Here is a 23,458-nt window from a genome sequence, read left to right as displayed (position 1 = left end):
CCATGTGAAAGAAACACATAATATGTAACTATGCAGTTATCCCCAAAGACTGCTCCAGCCCCCACCCCCCTTAGATAATATTGTTCTGCCACCTGCACCCCCTTATATATTAATGTTACTTATGCCTCTATATCATCTCAATATATTAATGTGTGCTTGTATTAATTTACTGTATGCCACATGCCCCCTTACATATTTATTCCGTCACCTCCCCCAATTATATATATTTATTTATGCCGTTTCTCTATTTCCCCTTTTATTTTGAAGTTGTGCCTCCTGACCCCTGCACACTAGCCTGCCTTATATATTTATATAACTGGAGCTTCCTACCTCATGGTTGTACTGTCCTGTTTATCATAGAGATGTGCACCGGAAATTTTTCGGGTTTTGGGTTCGGTTCCGTGGCCGTGTTTTGGGTTCGAACGCGTTTTGGCAAAACCTCACCGAATTTTTTTTGTCGGATTCGGGTGTGTTTTGGATTCGGATGTTTTTTTTCAAAAAACCCTAAAAAACAGCTTAAATCATAGAATTTGGGGGTCATTTTGATCCCAAAGTATTATTAACCTCAATAACCATAATTTCCACTCATTTTCAGTTTATTCTGAACACCTCACAATATTATTTTTAGTCCTAAAATTTGCACCGAGGTCGCTGGATGACTAAGCTCAGCGACCCAAGTGGCCGACACAAACACCTGGCCCATCTAGGAGTGGCACTGCAGTGTCACGCAGGATGGCCCTTCCAAAAAACACTCCCCAAACAGCACATGACGCAAAGAAAAAAAGAGGCGCAATGAGGTAGCTGTGTGAGTAAGCTAAGCGACCCTAGTGGCCGACACAAACACCTGGCCCATCTAGGAGTGGCACTGCAGTGTCAGGCCGGATGGCCCTTCTAAAAAATACTCCCCAAACAGCACATGACGCAAAGAAGAAAAAAAAGAGGCGCAATGAGGTAGCTGTGTGACTAATCTAAGCGACCCTAGTGGCCGACACAAACACCTGGCCCATCTAGGAGTGGCACTGCAGTGTCACGCATGATGGCCCTTCCAAAAAACACTCCCCAAACAGCACATGACGCAAAGAAAAATGAAAGAAAAAAGAGGTGCAAGATGGAATTGTCCTTGGGCCCTCCCACCCACCCTTATGTTGTATAAACAGGACATGCACACTTTAACCAACCCATCATTTCAGTGACGGGGTCTGCCACACGACTGTGACTGAAATGACGGGTTGGTTTGGACCCCCACCAAAAAAGAAGCAATTAATCTCTCCTTGCACAAACTGGCTCTACAGAGGCAAGATGTCCACCTCATCATCATCCTCCGATTCATCACCGTGTACATCCCCCTCCTCACAGATTATCAATTCGTCCCCACTGGAATCCACCATCACAGCTCCCTGTGTACTTTGTGGAGGCAATTGCTGCTGGTGAATGTCTCCATGGAGGAATTGATTATAATTAATTTTAATGAACATCATCTTCTCCACATTTTCTGGAAGTAACCTCGTACGCCGATTGCTGACAAGGTGAGCGGCGGCACTAAACACTCTTTCGGAGTACACACTTGTGGGAGGGCAACTTAGGTAGAATAAAGCCAGTTTGTGCAAGGGCCTCCAAATTGCCTCTTTTTCCTGCCAGTATACGTACGGACTGTCTGACGTGCCTACTTGGATGCGGTCACTCATATAATCCTCCACCATTCTTTCAATGGTGAGAGAATCATATGCAGTGACAGTAGACGACATGTCCGTAATCGTTGTCAGGTCCTTCAGTCCGGACCAGATGTCAGCATCAGCAGTCGCTCCAGACTGCCCTGCATCACCGCCAGCGGGTGGGCTCGGAATTCTGAGCCTTTTCCTCGCACCCCCAGAATGTGAAGGAGGAGATGTTGACAGGTCGCGTTCCGCTTGACTTGACAATTTTCTCACCAGCAGGTCTTTCAACCCCTGCAGACTTGTGTCTGCCGGAAAGAGAGATACAACGTAGGTTTTAAATCTAGGATCGAGCACGGTGGCCAAAATGAGGTGCTCTGATTTCAACAGATTGACCACCCGTGAATCCTTGTTAAGCGAATTAAGGGCTCCATCCACAAGTCCCACATGCCTAGCGGAATCGCTCAGTGTTAGCTCCTCCTTCAATGTCTCCAGCTTCTTCTGCAAAAGCCTGATGAGGGGAATGACCTGACTCAGGCTGGCAGTGTCTGAACTGACTTCACGTGTGGCAAGTTCAAAAGGTTGCAGAACCTTGCACAACGTTGAAATCATTCTCCACTGCGCTTGAGACAGGTGCATTCCACCTCCTATATCGTGGTCAGTTGTATAGGCTTGAATGGCCTTTTGCTGCTCCCCCAACCTCTGAAGCATATAGAGGGTTGAATTCCACCTCGTTACCACTTCTTGCTTCAGATGATGGCAGGGCAGGTTCAGGCGTTTTTGGTGTTGCTCCAGTCTTCTGTACGTGGTGCCTGTACGCCGAAAGTGTCCCGCAATTCTTCTGGCCACCGACAGCATCTCTTGCACGCCCCTCTCGTTTTTTAAATAATTCTGCACCACCAAATTCAAGGTATGTGCAAAACATGGGACGTGCTGGAATTTGCCCATATTTAATGCACACACAATATTGCTGGCGTTGTCCGATGCCACAAATCCACAGGAGAGTCCAATTGGGGTAAGCCATTCTGCGATGATCTTCCTCAGTTGCCGTAAGAGGTTTTCAGCTGTGTGCGTATTCTGGAAAGCGGTGATACAAAGCGTAGCCTGCCTAGGAAAGAGTTGGCGTTTGCGAGATGCTGCTACTGGTGCCGCCGCTGCTGTTCTTGCGGCGGGAGTCAATACATCTACCCAGTGGGCTGTCACAGTCATATAGTCCTGAGTCTGCCCTGCTCCACTTGTCGCCCAAAGTTTTTGAACTTGTCACTGACTTATGATGAATGCACTGCAAGTGACGTATAAGGGAGGATGTTCCGAGGTGGTTAACGGCCTTACCCCTACTTATTACAGCTTGACAAAGGCAACACACGGCTTGACACCTGTTGTCCACATTTCTGTTGAAATACTTCCACACCGAAGAGCTGATTTTTTTGGTGTTTTCACCAGGCATGTCAATGGCCATATTCCTCCCACGGACAACAGGTGTCTCCCCGGGTGCCTGACTTAAACAAACCACCTCACCATCAGAATCCTCCTTGTCAATTTCCTCCCCAGCGCCAGCAACACCCATATCCTCCTCATCCTGGTGTACTTCAACACTGACATCTTCAATCTGACTATCAGGAACTGGACTGCGGGTGCTCCTTCCAGCACTTGCAGGGGGCGTGCAAATGGTGAAAGGCGCATGCTCTTCACGTCCAGTGTTGGGAAGGTCAGGCATCGCAACCGACACAATTGGACTCTCCTTGTGGATTTGTGATTTCAAAGAACGCACAGTTCTTTGCTGTGCTTTTGCCAGCTTAAGTCTTTTCATTTTTCTAGCGAGAGGCTGAGTGCTTCCATCCTCATGTGAAGCTGAACCACTAGCCATGAACATAGGCCAGGGCCTCAGCCGTTCCTTGCCACTCCGTGTGGTAAATGGCATATTGGCAAGTTTACGCTTCTCCGACGACGATTTTATTTTAGATTTTTGAGTCCTTTTTTTTACTGATATTTTGTGTTTTGGATTTTATATGCTCTGTACTATGACATTGGGCATCGGCCTTGGCAGACGACGTTGATGGATTTTTTATCGTCTCGGCCATGACTAGTGGCAGCAGCTTCAGCACGAGGTGGAAGTGGATCTTGATCTTTCCCTATTTTTGGAACCTCAACATTTTTGTTCTCCATATTTTAATAGGCACAACTAAAAGGCACCTCAGGTAAACAATGGAGATGGATGGATACTAGTATACTTATGGATGACGAGTGACTGACGACACAGAGGTATCTACAGCCGTGGACTACCGTACTGCGTCTGCTAGTATAGAGATGATAATGATATAAAAAATATATATATATCACTACTGCAGGTATATATAATATAATGACGGACCTGCTGGACACTGTCAGCAGACCCCTAAACTACTAATATGAAGAAGATAGAAAAAAAAACCCCACCACAGGTAGGTATACAATTATGGACGAGCACTGACGACACAGAGGTAGCTACAGCCGTGGACTACCGTACTGCGTCTGTTAGTATAGAGATGATAATGATATAAAAAATATATATATATATCACTACTGCAGGTATATATAATATAATGACGGACCTGCTGGACACTGTCAGCAGACTCCTAAACTACTAGTATGAAGAAGATAGAAAAAAAAACCCCACCACAGGTAGGTATACAATTATGGACGAGCACTGACGACACAGAGGTAGCTACAGCCGTGGACTACCGTACTGCGTCTGCTAGTATAGAGATGATAATGATATAAAAAATATATATATATCACTACTGCAGGTATCTATAATATAATGACGGACCTGCTGGACACTGTCAGCAGACTCCTAAACTACTAGTATGAAGAAGATAGAAAAAAAAAAAACCACCACAGGTAGGTATACAATTATGGACGAGCACTGACGACACAGAGGTAGCTACAGCCGTGGACTACCGTACTGCGTCTGCTAGTATAGAGATGATAAAGATGATAGAGATGAACAAAAAAAATATAACACTACTGCAGGTAAATATTTATATAATATAATGAATGACGGACCTGCTGGACACTGTCAGCAGAATGCGTTTATAGAATAAAAAAAAAAACACCACAGGAGTGTTTAACTTTTTCAGGCAGACAATATACCAGTGGTCACTGGTCAGTCACACTGGCAGCAAAAGTGTGCACTGTACTCCTGCTATAACTGCACCCCAGTCTCCCCCCCAATTCAGCTGTGTGAGCAGTGAGCACTCAGCACAGTCAGATATACATATAGATGATATTATCATGCAGCACACTGAGGCTGAGCACAGATATGGTATGTGACTGTGTATCGTTTTTTTCAGGTAGAGAACGGATTATATTAAATAATAAATAAAACTGGTGGTGGTCAGTCACTAGTAACTATCAGCAAAACTCTGCACTCTGAGTACTCCTAATGCTCCCCAAAATTACTAAGTAATCAACTCAAGTGTCTCTATCTATTCTAACGGAGAGGACGCCAGCCACGTCCTCTCCCTATCAATCTCAATGCACGAGTAAAAATGGCGGCGACGCGCGGCTCCTTATATAGAATCCGAGTCTCGCGATAGAATACGAGCCACGCGAGAATCCGACAGCGGGATGATGACGTTCGGGCGCGCTCGGGTTAGCCGAGCAAGGCGGGAAGATCCGAGTCTGCCTCGGACCCGTGTAAAAAGGCTGAAGTTCGGGGGGGTTCGGATTCCGAGGAACCGAACCCGCTCATCTCTTTATCATGTGCTGGCCGACTGCTCCAGAATACACACCACACAGTAATGAAGAGGCTAATGTGCTATTGACACATCAGATGCTAGAGGCGGAGCTTCGTGTGGTATGGGGGCGGAGCCACGGACGGGTCAGGGGGCGGAGCCTCTGCCATAATCAGGGGCTGGGGTAAGTCAGATTTTCGGACAGGGCCTGGGCTGGACGGAACTTTGGTAGGCTGCCTCGACGTTGACTGTGGAGGTGACTGGGCAGCTGGCAGGTGAGGGAGCTGACACACACGTCGGGGGCGTGGCCTAATCACGGACCTCCGTGACCATGCCCCTTTAATAAAAAAACCCGAATAGCATGCAGCAGGGGCACCTGGGCTGGAGGCGGAGCTGTCCCAGGAGAGGAGGAGGAGGTGGCACTGGAGTCAGGATCTGCTGCCAAGCACCTGCGGCAGAAGCACTGTCTTGTGCCTGCAGCAGTTACTCCCGCAGTGCCGAACAGCTCTGCATCTGCTAGGGCGGCCAATCGGGAGCACACAGCACAAATGCGCTCCCTCTGCAAGTGCGCTGTGTGCCAGGCACACTAAGCACACACCTAGTTACGGCCCTGGCTCTAAATTCAACATACGTGGCAATTCAGTGAGGATAGGGTTTTATGCAATATATTTTACATATGAGCTTGTGCTAAACAAAGTGTATTTTATATTGGTCCATAATAAATATTTATTTTATATTTTTATCTGACTCTTTGGTTTTGAAAAAACTAGGACTTCACAGTGTCAGAATGAAATGAGCGCCTCTATTTAATCCTTTTTCTTTCCAATCCTTCTAGTTTAGGAGTAGCACACAACTCCTTATAGAGGCGTACGTACACTTGACACTGTTAATTCCAGGTTGAGGATATCAGTCCTGCTTAATGTATAACTGGCTGACATAGGCGCAGCAATTTTTTCTTCTTTCTCAGGAAGACCCGGAGTCTCGGGAATTACACCCATGTGCCTTCATGTCCAGAAAATTCTCCTCCACAGAATCCAACTATGATGTTGGTAATCGGGAATTGTTGGCAGTTAAATGGGCTTTCGAGGAGTGGAGGCACTGGCTGGAAGGAGCAAGGCATACCATTACTGTGTTTACTGACCACAAGAACCTGCAGTATATTGAGTCAGCTAAACGGCTTAATGCTCGACAGGCACGTTGGGCGCTGTTTTTTACTCGTTTCAGGTTTATCATCACCTTCAGGCCCGGTTCCAAGAATACGAAAGCCGATGCCCTGTCACGTTGTTTTCTTCCGGTTCACAATAACCACCCGGCTACTACCCCCATAGTCCCATTGTCTGTCATCCGGGCTGGCCTCACACAGGATTTATTTACACAGCTACTCCAGCTTCAGCAGCAGGCTCCCAATGTCACTCCTGCAGATCGTCTCTTCGTCCCTGAATTTCTGAGAGGCACTGTTCTAGCTGAGTTTCATGATAATAAGGTTTCTGGTCATCCGGGTATCACTAAGACCTTGGAGTTAATCTCTCGCTCAGTGTGGTGGCCTAATCTTTCTAAAGATGTAGGGAATTTGTCCGTTCCTGTCAGGTTTGTGCTCAGTACAAGGTATCTCGATCGTTGCCGGTCGGGCAACTCATGCCCCTAGCCGTTCCTCTCAGGCCATGGTCACATATATCCATGGATTTCGTGGTGGACCTTCTTCTTTCAGCTGGGTTCCGAGTCATTTGGGTGGTAGTAGACCGTTTTAGTAAGATGGCCCACTTCATTGCTCTTCCCCGATTACCCTCCGCTCAGGGGTTGGCAGTTTTGTTTCTCCGCCATATTTTCAGGCTCCATGGTTTACCCATTGATATTGTCTCTGATCGGGGACCACAATTCATTGCCCGTTTCTGGAAACGTTTTTGTGCCTCATTAAATATGAAACTCTCTTTAACATCTGGGTACCATCCACAGTCTAACGGACAAACTGAATGTGTTAATCAGTCGTTAAAACAGTATTTACGGCTATTTTCGGCCAAACTTCAGAATGATTGGTCTGAATTTCTTCCTTTGGCCGAGTTTGCCTATAATAACTCTTGTCATTCTTCCACCAAGGAGTCCCCATTCTTTTCGGTCTTGGGCTTTCCTCCTAGAGCCAATTCTTTTTACCCTCATTTTCCAGTCTCTTCGTTGACCTTAACTTCCCGTATCAGAATGATTTGGAAAAAGGTGCACCTTGCCCTTAAGAAGGCTGCCTTCCGAGAAAAATTTTTTTCTGATAGGTTCCGACACCCATGCACTTTTAAGGTGGGAGATAAGGTGTGGTTGTCAACCCGCAACATCAAGCTCCGACAGCCCTCGGCTAGATTGGGACCCAAATTTATTGGACCGTTCCTTATCGTTAAGAAGGTCAATCCAGTTGCTTTTCGGCTACGCTTGCCTAAATCACTCAAAATTGGCAATACTTTTCACTGTTCCCTTCTGAAGCAATATATTTCTTCCAGGAGATTCCCTCGGAAGACTTCCCAGGGTAGACCTCCAGTGGATGTTCAGGGGCAACAAGAGTTCCTGGTGGAGAAGGTTTTAGATTCCAAAGTTTCTCGGGGCCGGCTTTATTTTTTGGTTCATTGGAAAGGCTATGGCCCGGAAGAAAGGTCTTGGGTCCTGGATAACAATTTACATGCCCCTAAATTTAAGAGATTATTCTTTCAGGAATTTCCTTAGAAACCCGGCTTTAGGGGTTCTTTAACCCCTCCTCAAGGGGGGGTACTGTTAGGTGCCACGGTCCGCGGCGCCGCTCGGTCTGCTTCCGAGCGACGCTCACGGCCGCCGCACCTTCCTCCCTGCCCGCCCGGCGCCTATCAACGCCAGGATGCCGTGCGTACTGTAGCCGCCGGGTCCCTGGCAACGCTAGGATGCCGGGCGTTCACAGCCGCTGGGTCCATGGCAACGGGGACGCCATTGGCGGACCGCGTTCCCCGTTGCCAGATAAAATTGATTAGTTGTTCATGCAGCAGGGCAGCTGCACGGCAACTAGTAATTAGGGACTGGGGGCTGGTCTTGCTGGCCCTCCTGTCATTGGCCAGCAGGGCTTTTTTATGGGAGCCAGCACACTGCAGCCTCGCCAGTGATAGCTTCCTGTATGCTGTTCCTGCCTTGCAACGTTTGTTTCTGGTCAGCTGTATCTGGTCGATCCTGCTCCCTGTGTTCCTGAGTCCTGGAGTTCTGAAGCCGGTCCTGGGAATCCTTCCAGTCCAAGTGAACCTGTTGCAGTCATCTGCGGGTTCTCGCTTATTGGGGTTCTCTCCCGGTTTCGTGAGTAGCGGCTTTTGCCGCGTGTTGCGGCCTAGGCCGCTTAGTCCATGCGTTTCTTTTGTACTGGTGGTTTTGCGGAGGTTTCCGCTTTTCACTGTCCTCCCCGGTACACGACGGTGCCGTGTGGGGGTGTGGACAGTGGTATCTTTTGTTGTTCTTTTCCTTTGGCGGCGTGCCGCGCATTTATTTAGTTTTAGGGTTGTTAGTATCCCCTAGCCTTCTGTTTGCTTTAGTTAGAGGTCCCCTTGTTATTATCCTGTCTCGGTTCACGCCATGTCTCACTCTAAGACCTGGGGGCATCGGAGTTGGGCAGACCTAATCTGCCCTTCAAACGCTGCTGCCATGGGCCCAAGAAACCATAGTCTCTCAGGCGTGAACTGACCACACGGGTGAGACTATGGAGGTAGGGTGCTAGGGGCTATTTCCGTACCACACCTTATTTCAGCGTCACGTCCTGGTGCTCTGGACACACTACGCAACATCTCTCTAGTTCTGAGCACCAGGAACGTAACAGCCTGGTTGGTTAAATAGAGAAATGCTTAGTGTATGCAGACATTGCTGAAACACAGTGATTACTTTATGGTTTAATGACATGGCACTTCACCACAAGCTATTAGATTAGACAAGATGATGGTTATTTGTTCAACTGCAGAAGTGCAGATCAGATACTACTACATAGAATTAAGGCAGCTCCTGTGTGAGACTCTAAGGTCAGCATTTCTGGACATTAATTAATAAACCTACTAGGTTCTCTCATCTACATTTTAGAGATGTGCGGCGGGCACTTTTTGTGTTTTGTGTTTTGGTTCTGGTTCCATGCTCGTGTTTTGGATCTGGGTTGGTTTTGCCAAAACCACCCTTTTGTGTTTTGGTTTTGGATATGGATGATTTAATAAAAAAACATAAAAACAGCTAAAATCTCATAATTTGGGGGTAATTTTGATCCTATGGTATTATTAACCTCAATAACATTAATTTCCACTCATTTCCAGTCTATTCTGAACACCTCACACCTCACAATATTGTTTTTAGGCCAAAAAGTTGCACCGAGGTGACTGGATGACTAAGCTAAGCGACACAAGTGTGCAGCACAAACACCTGGCCCATCTAGGAGTGGCACTGCAGTGACAGACAGGATGGCAGATTAAAAAAATAGGCCCCAAACAGCATGATGCAAAGAAGAAAAAGAGGCGCAATTAGGTAGCTGGATAGCTAAGCTAAGCGACACAAGTGTGCGGAACAAACACCTGGCCCATCTAGGAGTCACACTGCAATGGCAGACAGGATGGCACTTAAAAAAACTAAGCCCCAAACAGCACATCATGCAAAGAAGAACAAGAGGTGCAATGAGATAGCGGTATGACTAAGCTAAGCGACACAAGTGTGTGGCACAAACACCTGGCCCATCTAGGCGTGGCACTGCAGTTACAGAAAGGATGGCACTTAAAAAAACTAGGCCCCAAGCAGTACATCATGCAAAGAAGAAAAAGAAGTGCAATGAGGTAGCTGTATGACTAAGCTAAGCGACACAAGTGTGCGGCACAAATAACATGGGACATGCTGGAATTTGCCCAGATGTAATACACGCACAATATTGGTGGCACAGGAGAGCGTACCACTAAACCGCACACACACACACACACACACACACACACACACACACACACACACACACACGGCAAAGCCTGTCAAATGAATTTGGATAATAATAACCCTTTTATTTGGAGCTATTATAATAATATGCAGCACAGGCGAGCGTACCCCTACACCACACAGGGCAAACCCTGTAAAAATTATTTGGATAATAATATAAGTAATGTATATAACCCTTTTATTTGGAGTAAATAATATACAGCACAGGACAGCACCACTGGACTTATGGCAGCACAAGACACCACCTCTGGACTGATGCAGCACAAGACACCAACACTGGACTGATTACCAGTTATTACCAGTTATGCAGCACAAGACAGCACCACTGGACTGGACTTATATGGCAGTACCCCTGGACTTATACGACAGTACCCCTGGAGTTGTACGGCAGTGTCAGGCAGGATGGCACTTTAAAAAAATAGTCCACAAACAGCACCTGATGCAAAGAAGAAAAAGAGGTGCAAGATGGAATTGTCCTTGGGCCCTCCCAGCCACCCTTATGTTATATAAACAGGACATGCACACTTTAACGAACCAATCATTTCAGCAACAGGGTCTGTCACATGACTGTGGCTGAAATGAGTGGTTTATTTGGGTCCCAACCAAAAAAAAAGCCATTAATCTCTCCTTGCACAAACTGGCTCTACAGAGGCAAGATGTCGACCACATCCTCATCCTCTGATTCCTCACCCCTTTCAGTGTGTACATCCTCCTCCTCACAGAGTATTAATTCGTCCCCAATGGAATCCACCATCACAGGTCCCTGTGTACTTTCTGGAGGCAATTGCTGGTAAAGGTCTTCCTGAAGGAATTTATAATTCATTTTGATGAACATCATCTTTTCCACATTTTGTGGACGTAACCTCCTACGCCGATCGCTGAAAAGGTTAATGGCTTAACTAAACACTCTTTCAGAGTACACACTGGAGGGGGGAGGGGCAACTTAGGTAAAATAAAGCAAGTTTGTGCAAGGGCATCCAAATTGCCTCTTTTTCCTGCCAGTATACATACCGACTGTCTGACATGCCTACTTGGATGCTGTTACTCATATAATCCTCCACCTTTCTTTCAATGGTGACAGAATCATATGCAGTGACAGTAGACATGTCAGTCATCGTTGGTAGGTCCTTCAGTCTGGACCAGATGTTAGCACTCGCTCCAGACTGCCCTGCATCACAACCAGCGGATGGGCTAGGAAATCTTATCCTTTTCCTCGCAGCCCCAGTTGCCGGAGAAAATGAAGGAGGAGCTGTTGACGGGTCACGTGCCGCTTGAGTTGACAATTTTCTCACCAGCAGGTCTATGAACCTCTGCAGACTTGTGTCTGCCGGAAAGAGAGAAACAACGTAGGCTTTAAACCTAGGATCGAGCACGGTGGCCAAAATGTAGTGCTCTGATTTCAACAGATTGACCACCCTTGAATCCTGGCAAAGTAAATGAAGGGCTCCAAGTCCCACATACTTTGCGGAATCGCTCTGTCTTAGCTCCTCCTTCAATTTCTCCAGCTGCTTCTGCAAAATCCTGATGATGGGAATGACCTGACTCAAGCTGGCAGTGTCTGAACTGACTTCACATATGGCAAGTTCGAAGGGTTGAAGAATCTTGCACAAGATGGAAATCATTCTCCACTGCGCTTGAGTCAGGTGCATTCCCCCTCCTTTGCCTATATCGTAGGTGGACGTATAGGCTTGAATGGCCTTTTGCTGCTCCTCCATCCTCTGAAGCATATAGAGTGTCGAATTTGACCTTGTTACCACCTCTTGCTTCAGGCGATGGCAGAGCAGGTTCAGGAGTGTTTGCTGGTGCTCCAGTCTTCGGCACACGGTGGCTGAATGTCGAAAGTGACCCGCAATTTTTTAGGCCTCCGACAGCATCTCATGCATGCCCTTGTCATTTTTCAAAAAATTCTGCACCACCAAATTAACTGTATGTGCAAAACATGGGATGTGCTGGAATTTGCCCAGATGTAATGCATGCACAATATTAGTGGCCTTGTCAGATATCATAAATCCCCAGGAGAGTCTAATTGGGGTAAGCCATTGTGCGATGATGTCTCTCAGTTTCCGTAAGAGGTTGTCCGTGGTGTGCCTCTTACGGAAAGCGGTGATACATAGCATAGCCTGTCTAGGAACGAGTTGGCATTTGTAGATGCTGCTACTGGTGCCGCTGCTGTTGTTGTTACGGGAGGCAATACATCTACCCAGTGGGCTGTCACAGTATTATAGTCCTTAGTCTGCCCTGTTCAACTTTTCCGTGGTTAAGTGGACAGTGGGTACAATTGCATTCTTAGTACACCGAGGACACTTTTTCTGATGTCTCTGTAAATTCTTGGTATTGCCTGCCTAGTGAAGTGGAACCTATATGGGATTTGCTACCGGGGACACACTACCTCAAACAATTCTCTAAGTCCCACTGAACTAATAGCAGATACCGGACTCACGTCTAACACCAACATAGCTGTCAAGGCCTCAGTTATTCGCTTTGCAACAGGATGACTGCTGTCATATTTAATCTTCCTCACAAAGGACTGTTGGACAGTCAGTTGCTTAGTTGAAGTAGTACAAGTGGTCTTCCAACTTCCCCTCTGAGATGACGATCGACTCCCAGAAACAACAACAGCAGCGGCATCAACAGCAGCAGTAGGCGTACCACCCAAGGATCCTCTAAAGGAATCCTGGTTAGGAGAGGACTCCTCAATCTTGCCAGTGACATGGCCTGCAGGACTACTGACGTTCCTGACTGAGGAGGAAGTTGACATTGAGAGAGTTGGTGGTGTGGCTTGCAGGAGCTTTGGTATAAGAGGAAGGAGGGATTTAGGTGTCAGTGGACTGCTAACGCTCTTACCCAAAGTTTCACAACTTGACACTGACTTCTTATGAATGCGCAGCAGGTGACATATAAGGGAGGATGTTCCTAGATGGTTAACGTCCTTACCCCTACTTATTACAGATTGACAGAGGAAACAGATGACTTGATACCAGTCTTCCAGATTTGTGGAGAAATAATTCCACACAAAGAGGTGGCTCTTTTGGTATTTTGCCCAGTCATCACAATGGGCTTCTTCATCCCACGGACAACAGGTGTCTCCCCCGGTGCCTAATTTAAACAAACCACATCACCATCAGAATCCTCCTCGTCAACTTCCTCCTTTAGCACCAGCAACGCCCATATCCTCATCCTGGTGTACTTAAACATCTTCAATTTGAATATCAGAAACTGGACTGTGGGTGCTCCTTCCAGCACTTGCAGAGGGCGTGCAAATGGTGTAAGGAGCCACCTCTTCCCGTCCAGTGTTGGGAAGGTCAGGCATCACAACAGCCGACACACTTGGACTCTCCTTGGAGATTTGTGATACCATCTTAGAATGCACAGTTCTTTGCTTTACTTTTGCCAGCTTAACTCTTTTCATTTTTCTAGTGGAAGTATGAGGGCTTCCATCGTCATGTGAAGCTGAACCACTAGTCATGAACATAGGATAGGGCCTTAGCTGTTCCTTGCCACTCCGTGTCGTAAATGGCATATTGGCAAGTTTACATTTCTCCTCAGACCATTTAAATTATTTTTTTTGGGTAATTTTACTGAACTTTTACTTTTTGGATTTGACATGCCCTCTACTATGACATTGGGCATCGGCCTTGGCAGACGACGTTGATGGCATTTCATCGACTATGTCATGACTAGTGGCAGCAGCTTCAGCACTAGGAGGAAGTTGTTCTTAATCTTTCCCTGTTTTATCCTCAAAATGTTTGTTCTCCATTATTTTTCTGGAGTTATATAATACAATATTCGTCACAGAAGAGCGTACCCCTACACCACACAGGGCAAACCCTGTAAAAATTATATTTGGATTAAATATTAATAACCCTTTTATTTGGAGTAAATAATATACAGCTCAGGACACTACCACTGGTCTGATGCAGGACAACACAGCGACACTGTAGGAGACTTATTATACAGCAGCATTGGACATATGGCAGCAGAGGACACCACCACTGTGACTGATCACTGGACTGACTGATGCACAGGACACTACCACTGGTCTGATGCAGGACAAAACAGTGACACTGTAAGGGACTTATTAAACAGCAGCACTGGACATATGGCAGCAGAGGACACCACCACTGTGACTGGTCACTGGACTGACTGATGCACAGGACACTACCACTGGTCTGATGCAGGACTACACAGCAACACTGTAAGGGACTTATTATACAGCAGCACTGGACATATGGCAGCAGAGGACACCACCACTGTGACTGGTCACTGGACTGACTGATGCACAGGACACTAGCACTGGTCTGATGCAGGACAACACAGCGACACTGTAAGGGACTTATTATTAGTGATGAGCGGGTTCGGTTCCTCGGAAACCGAACCCCCCCGAACTTCACCCATTTTACACGGGTCCGAGGCATACTCGGATTCTCCCGTATGGCTCGGTTAACCCGAGCGCGCCCGAACGTCATCATTCCGCTGTCGGATTCTCGCGAGATTCGGATTCTATATAAGGAGCCGCGCGTCGCCGCCATTTTTCACTCGTGCATTGGAAATGTTAGGGAGAGTACGTGGCTGGCGTACTCTCCGTTTATTAATGTTGCTGCAAATATTTGTGCTTATTGCTTAATTGTGGGGACTGGGGAGCAGCTGTATTATATAGGAAGAGTACAGTGCAGAGTTTTGCTGATCAGTGACCACCAGTTTTATCCGTTCTCTGCCTGAAAAACGCTCCATATCTGTGCTCAGTGTGCTGCATATATCTGTGCTCACACTGCTTTATTGTGGGGACTGGGGACCAGCAGTATTATATAGGAGGAGTACAGTGCAGAGTTTTGCTGACCAGTGACCACCAGTATTATACGTTGTCTGCCTGAAAAATGCTCCATATCTGTGCTCAGTGTGCTGCATATATCTGTGCTCACACTGCTTTATTGTGGGGACTGGGGACCAGCAGTATTATATAGGAGGAGTACAGTGCAGAGTTTTGCTGACAGTGACCACCAGTATATATAGCAGTACGGTACGGAAGGGCACTGCTCTACCTACCTCTGTGTCATCAAGTATACTATCCATCTAGATTCTATACCTGTGGTACATTTTAGTTTTGCAGTTTGCTGACAGTGACCACCAGTATATATAGCAGTATGGTACGGAAGGCCACTGCTCTACCTACCTCTGTGTCGTCAAGTATACTATCCATCTATATTCTATACCTGTGGTGCATTTTAGTTTTGCAGTTTGCTGACAGTGACCACCAGTATATATAGCAGTACGGTACGGAAGGCCACTGTTCTACCTACCTCTGTGTCGTCAAGTATACTATCCATCTAGATTCTATACCTGTGGTGCATTTTAGTTTTGCAGTTTGCTGACAGTGACCACCAGTATATATAGCAGTACGGTACGGAAGGCCACTGCTCTACCTACCTCTGTGTCGTCAAGTATACTATCCATCTAGATTTTATACCTGTGGTGCATTTTAGTTTTGCAGTTTGCTGACAGTGACCACCAGTATATATAGCAGTACGGTACGGAAGGCCACTGCTCTACCTACCTCAGTGTTTTCAAGTATACTATCCATCCATACCTGTGGTGCATTTCAGTTGTGCACAGTATATATAGTAGTAGGCCATTGCTATTGATACTGGCATATAGTTCCACACATTAAAAAATGGAGAACAAAAATGTGGAGGTTAAAATAGGGAAAGATCAAGATCCACTTCCACCTCGTGCCGAAGCTGCTGCCACTAGTCATGGCCGAGACAATGAAATGCCATCAACGTCGTCTGCAAAGGCCGATGCCGAATGTCATAGTAGAGCGCATGTAAAATCCAAAAAACAAAAGTTCAGTAAAATGACCCAAAAATCAAAATTAAAAGCGTCTGATGAGAAGCGTAAACTTGCCAATATGCCATTTACGACACGGAGTGGCAAGGAACGGCTGAGGCCCTGGCCTATGTTCATGGCTAGTGGTTCAGATTCACATGAGGATGGAAGCACTCATCCTCTCGCTAGAAAAATGAAAAGACTTAAGTTGGCAAAAGCACAGCAAAGAACTGTGTATTCTTCTAAATCACAAATCCCCAAGGAGAGTCCAATTGTGTCGGTTGCGATGCCTGACCTTCCCAACACTGGACGGGAAGAGCTTGCGCCGTCCACCATTTGCACGCCCCCTGCAAGTGCTGGAAGGAGCACCCGCAGTCCAGTTCCTGATAGTCAAATTGAAGATGTCACTGTTGAAGTACACCAGGATGAGGATATGGGTGTTGCTGGCGCTGGGGAGGAAATTGACAAGGAGGACTCTGATGGTGAGGTGGTTTGTTTAAGTCAGGCACCCGGGGAGACACCTGTTGTCCGTGGGATGAATATGGCCATTGACATGCCTGGTCAAAATACAAAAAAAATCACCTCTTCGGTGTGGAATTATTTCAACACAAATGCGGACAACAGGTGTCAAGCCGTGTGTTGCCTTTGTCAAGCTGTAATAAGTAGGGGTAAGGACGTTAACCACCTAGGAACATCCTCCCTTATACGTCACCTGGACCGCATTCATCAGAAGTCAGTGTCAAGTTGTGAAACATTGGATGACAGCGGAAGCAGTCCACTGACCACTAAATCCCTTCCTCTTGTAACCAAGCTCCTGCAAACCACACCACCAACTCCCTCAGTGTCAATTTCCACCTTACACAGGAAAGCCAATAGTCCTGCAGGCCATGTCACTGGCAAGTCTGACGAGTCCTCTCCTGCCTGGGATTACTCCGATGCATCCTTGAGTGTAACGCCTACTGCTGCTGGCGCTACTGTTGTTGCTGCTGGGAGTCGATCGTCATCCCAGAGGGGAAGTCGGAAGACCACTTGTACTACTTCCAGTAAGCAATTGACTGTCCAACAGTCCTTTGCGAGGAAGATGAAATATCACAGCAGTCATCCTGCTGCAAAGCGGATAACTCAGGTCTTGTCAGCCTGGGTGGTGGGAAATGTGTGTCCGGTATCCACCGTTAATTCACAGTCAACTAGAGACTTGATTGAGATACTATGTCCCCGGTACCAAATACCATCTAGGTTCCATTTCTCTAGCCAGGCGATACCGAAAATAAACACATACGCCAGAAAAAGAGTCACCAGTGTCCTAAAAAATGCAGTTGTACCCAATGTCCACTTAACCACGGACATGTGGACAAGTGGAGCAGTGCAGACTCAGGACTATATGACTGTGACAGCCCACTGGGTAGATGTATTGCTTCCGCAGCAAGAACAGCAGCGGCGGCACCAGTAGCAGCATCACGCAAATGCCAACTCGTTCCTAGGCAGGCTACGCTTTGTATCACCGCTTTACATAAGAGGCACACAGCTGACAACCTCTTTCGGAAACTGAGGAACATCATCGCAGAATGGCTTACCCCAATTGGACTCTCCTGGGGATTTGTGACATCGGACAACGCCACCAATATTGTGCGTGCATTCCATCTGGGCAAATTCCAGCACGTCCCATGTTTTGCACATACATTAAATTTGGTGGTGCAGAATTATTTAAAAAACGACAGGGGCGTGCAAGAGATGCTGTCGGTGGCCCGAAGAATTGCGGGCCACTTTCCGCATTCAGCCACCGCGTGCCCAACACTGGAGCACCAGCAAACACTCCTGAACCTGCCCCGCCATCATCTGAAGCAAGAGGTGGTAACGAGGTGGAATTCAACCCTCTATATGCTTCAGAGGATGGAGGAGCAGCAAAAGGACATTCAAGCCTATACATCTGCCCACGATATAGGCAAAGGAGGGGGAATGCACCTGACTCAAGCGCAGTGGAGAATGATTTCAACGTTGGGCAAGGTTCTGCAACCCTTTGAACTTGCCACACGTGAAGTCAGTTCAGACACTGCCAGCCTGAGTCAGGTCATTCCCCTCATCAGGCTTTTGCAGAAGAAGCTGGAGACATTGAAGGAGGAGCTAAAACAGAGCGATTCCGCTAGGCATGTGGGACTTGTGGATGGAGCCCTTAATTTGCTTAACCAGGATTCACGGGTGGTCAATCTGTTGAAATCAGAGCACTACATTTTGGCCACCGTGCTCGATCCTAGATTTAAAACCTACGTTGTATCTCTCTTTCCAGCAGACACAAGTCTGCAGAGGTTCAAAGACCTGCTGGTGAGAAAATTGTCAAGTCAAGCGGAACGTGACCGGTCAACAGCTCCTCCTTCACATTCTCCCGCAACTGGGGGTGCGAGGAAAAGGCTAAGAATTCCGAGCCCACCCGCTGGCGGTGATGCAGAGCAGTCTGGAGCGAGTGCTGACATCTGGTCCGGACTGAAGGACCTGCCAACGATTACTGACATGTAGTCTACTGTCACTGCATATGATTCTGTCACCATTGATAGAATGGTTGAGAATTATATGAGTGACCACATCCAAGTAGGCACGTCAGACAGTCCGTACGTATACTGGCAGGAAAAAGAGGCAATTTGGAGACCCTTGCACAAACTGGCTTTATTCTACCTAAGTTGCCCTCCCTCCAGTGTGTACTCCGAAAGAGTGTTTAGTGCAGCCGCTCACCTTGTCAGCAATCGGCGTACGAGGTTACTTCCAGAAAATGTGAAGAAGATGATGTTCATCAAAATGAATTATAATCAATTCCTCCGTGGAGACATTCACCAGCAATTGCCTCCAGAAAGTACACAGGGATCTGAGATGGTGGATTCCATTGGGGACGAATTAATAATCTGTGAGGAGGGGGATGTACACAGTGAAAGGGGTGAGGAATCGGAGGATGATGATGAGGTGGACATCTTGCCTCTGTAGAGCCAGTTTGTGCAAGGAGAGATGGATTGCTTCTTTTTTGGTGGGGGCCCAAACCAACCAGTCATTTCAGTCACAGTCGTGCGGCAGACCCTGTCGCTGAAATGATGGGTTCGTTAAAGTGTGCTTGTCCTGTTTATACAACATAAGGGTGGGTGGGAAGGCCCAAGGACAATTCCATCTTGCACCTCTTTTTTCTTTCATTTTTCTTTGCATCATGTGCTGTTTGGGGACTATTTTTTGAAGTGCCATCCTGTCTGATACTGCAGTGCCACTCCTAGATGGGCCAGGTGTTTGAGTCGGCCACTTGTGTCGCTTAGCTTAGTCACACAGCGACCTTGGTGCACCTCTTTTTTCTTTGCATCATGTGCTGTTTGGGGAGTATTTTTTTGAAGTGCCATCCTGTCTGACACTGCAGTGCCACTCCTAGATGGGCCAGGTGTTTGTGTTGGCCACTTTTATCGCTTAGCTTAGCCATCCAGCGACCTCGGTGCAAATTTTAGGACTAAAAATGATATTGTGAGGTGTTCAGAGTAGACTGAAAATGAGTGTAAATTATGGTTATTGAGGTTAATAATACTATGGGATCAAAATGACCCCCAAATTCTATGATTTAAGCTGTTTTTGAGGGTTTTTTGTAAAAAAAACACCGAATCCAAAACACACCCGAATCCGACAAAAAAATTTCAGGGAGGTTTTGGCAAAACGCGTCCGAATCCAAAACACGGCCGCGGAACCGAATCCAAAACCAAAACATAAAACCCGAAAAAATTCCGGCGCACATCTCTACTTATTATACAACAGCACTGGACATATGGCAGCAGAGGACACCACCACCACTGTGACTGAACACTGGAATGACTAATGCACAGGACACTACTAGAGATAAGCGGGTTCGGTACCCTGAGAGCCGAACCCCCACGAACTTCACTACATGAGCCCGGATCCAGGTCCAGCTCGGGTTTTCCCGCCTGACTCAGAAACCAGAACGAGGCAAAACGTCATCATCCCGCTGTCGGATTCTCGCAGGTTTTGAATTCCACATAAGGAGCCGCGCGTCGCCACCATTTTCACTTCGGCATTGGAGAGTGTAGAGAGAACGTGTCTCCATCCTCAGTGTCCTGCATCAGTTCAGTGGTAGTGTCTTGAGCTGCATCAGTCCAGTCACAGTGGTTGTGTCCTCTGCTGCCATATGTCCAGTGCTGCTGTATAAGTCCAGCCCAGTGGTGCTGTCTTGTGCTGCATCAGTCCAGTGTGGTGTATTGTGCTGCATAAGTCCAGTCACAGTGGTGGGGTCCTCTGCTGCCATATGTCCAGTGCTGCTGTATAAGTCCAGTCCAGTGGTGCTGTGTTGTGCTGCATCAGTTCAGTGGTGGTGTACTGTGTTGCATCAGTTCAGTTACAGTGGTGGTGTCATCTGCTGCCATATGTCCAGTGCTGCCGTATAAGACTACACTGATCATACAGAATGAGAGAAGTGATACTGTGCAGGTGTCACATATAGATAGTAGGAACATGTATCTGCAGTATAATTACACTTATCATACAGAATAAGGGAAGTGATACTGTGCAGTGTCACACACAAATAGGAACGGATATTTGCAGTATAATTGCATTGATCATACAGTATAATAGAAGTGATACTGTGCAGGTGTCACATACAGATAGTAGAAACATGTATCTGCAGTATAATTACACTGATCATAAAGAATGAGTGAAGTGATACTGTGCAGCTGTCACGTGTAGATAGTAGGAATGTGTATCTGCAGTATAATTACACTGATCATACAAATGAGAGAAGTGATACTGTGCAGGTGTCACAGATAGTAGGAACATGTATCTGCAGTATAATTACACTGATCACACAGAATGAGAGAAGTTATACTGTGCAACTGTCACATATAGATAGTAGGAATGTGTATCTGCAGTATAATTACAGTGATCATACAGGATGAGAGAAGTGCTACTGTGCAGCTGTCACATACAGATAGTAGGAACATGTATCTGCAGTATAATTACACTGATCATACAGAATGAGAGAAATGATACTGTGCAGCTGTCACAGATTGTAGTAACATGTATCTGCAGTATAATTACACTGATCATACAAATGAGAGAAGTGATACTGTGCAGTGTCACATACAGATAGTAGGAACATGTATCTGCAGTATAATTACACTGATCATACAGAATGATAGAAGTGATACTGTGCAGGTGTCACATATAGATAGTAGGAATGTGTATCTGTGGTATAATTACACTGATCGTACAGAATGAGAGAAGTGCTACTGTGCAGGTGTCACATACAGTAGGAACGTGTATCTGCAGTACCTCATTGCACCTTTTTTTCTTCTTTGCATGATGTGCTGTTTGGGGACTAGTTTTTTTAAGTGCCATCCTGTCTGCCTTTGCAGTGCCACTCCTAGATGGGCCAGGTGTTTGTGTCGCACACTTGTGTCGCTTAGCTTAGTCATCCAGCTACAGTACCTCATTGCACCTCTTTTTCTTCTTTGCATCATGTGCTGTTTGGGGCCTAGTTTTTAATCTGCCTCCTGTCTGCCACTGCAGTGCCGCTCCTAGATGGGGCAGGTGTTTTATGCCGCCCACTTGTGTCGCTTAGCTTAGTCATACAGCCACCTCAGTGCAACCTTTTGGCCTAAAAACAATATTGTGAGGTGTTCAGAATATACTGGAAATGAGTGGAGATGAATGTTATTGAGGTTAATAATACCGTAGGATCAAAATTACCCCCAAATTCTGTGATTTTAGCTGTTTTTATGTTGTTTTTTTTATAATCATCCAGATCCAAAACCAAAACCAAAACACGAAAAGGTGGGTTTGGCAAAACCAATCCAGATCCAAAACATGAGCATAGAACCAGAACCAAAACCAAAACACAAAGCACGAAAAGTGCCTGCCGCACATCTCTAGACACTACCACTGGTCTGATGCAGGACAACACAGCAACACTGTAAGGGACTTATACAGCAGCACTGGACATATGGCAGCTAGTGATGTGCACCGGAAATTTTTCGGGTTTTGTGTTTTGGTTTTGGATTCGGTTCCGTGGCCGTGTTTTGGATTCGGACGCGTTTTGGCAAAACCTCCCTGAAAATTTTTTGTCGGATTCGGGTGTGTTTTGGATTCGGGTGTTTTTTTACAAAAACCCCTCAAAGACAGCTTAAATCATAGAATTTGGGGGTCATTTTGATCCCATAGTATTACTAACCTCAATAACCATAATTTACACTCATTTCCAGTCTATTCTGAACACCTCACACCTCACAATATTATTTTTAGTCCTAAAATTTGCACCGAGGTCACTGGATGACTAAGCTAAGCGACCCAAGTGGCCGACACAAACACCTGGCCCATCTAGGAGTGGCACTGCAGTGTCAGACAGGATGGCCGATTTAAAAAATAGTCCCCAAACAGCACATGATGCAAAGAAAAAAAGAGGTGCAATGAGGTAGCTGTGTGGCTAAGCTAAGCGACCTAAGTGGCTGACACAAACACCTGGCCCATCTAGGAGTGGCACTGCAGTTTTCTAGCGAGAGGATGAGTGCTTCCATCCTCATGTGAATCTGAACCACTAGCCATGAACATAGGCCAGGGCCTCAGCCGTTCCTTGCCACTCCGTGTCGTAAATGGCATATTGGCAAGTTTACGCTTCTCATCAGACGCTTTTAATTTTGATTTTTGGGTAATTTTACTGAACTTTTGTAGTATACTTGATGACACAGAGGTAGAGCAGTGGACTACTGTACCGTACTGCTACATATTATATACTGGTGGTCAAGCAAAATTCTGCACTGTCCTCCTACTATAAATACTGCGCACAACTAAAATGCACCACAGGTATGAATGGATAGTATACTTGACGACACAAAGGTAGGTAGAGCAGTGGACTACTGTACCGTACTGCTATATAATATATACTGGTGGTCAGCAAAATTATGCACTGACCTCCTACTATATATACTGCGCACAAATAAAATGCACCACAGGTATGGATGGATAGTATACTTGACGACACAGAGGTAGGTAGAGCAGTGGACTACTGTATCGTACTGCTATATATTATATACTGGTGGTCAGCAAAATTATGCACTGTCCTCCTACTACTGCGCACAACAACTAAAATGCACCACAGGTATGGATGGATAGTATACTTGACGACACAGAGGTAGGTAGAGCAGTGGACTACTGTACCGTACTGATATAATACTGGTGGTCACTGGTCAGCAAAATGCTGCACTGTCCTCCTACTTTATACTACAATGCAGCACAGATATGGAGCGTTTTTCAGGCAGAGAACGTAGATATTTTCACTTCAGCACACTGAGCACAGAT

The sequence above is a fragment of the Pseudophryne corroboree genome, chromosome 6 (assembly GCF_028390025.1).
Source record: "Pseudophryne corroboree isolate aPseCor3 chromosome 6, aPseCor3.hap2, whole genome shotgun sequence".
In the NCBI taxonomy this organism is placed as follows: Eukaryota; Metazoa; Chordata; class Amphibia; order Anura; family Myobatrachidae; genus Pseudophryne; species Pseudophryne corroboree.
This window is presented reverse-complemented; position numbering follows the sequence as displayed.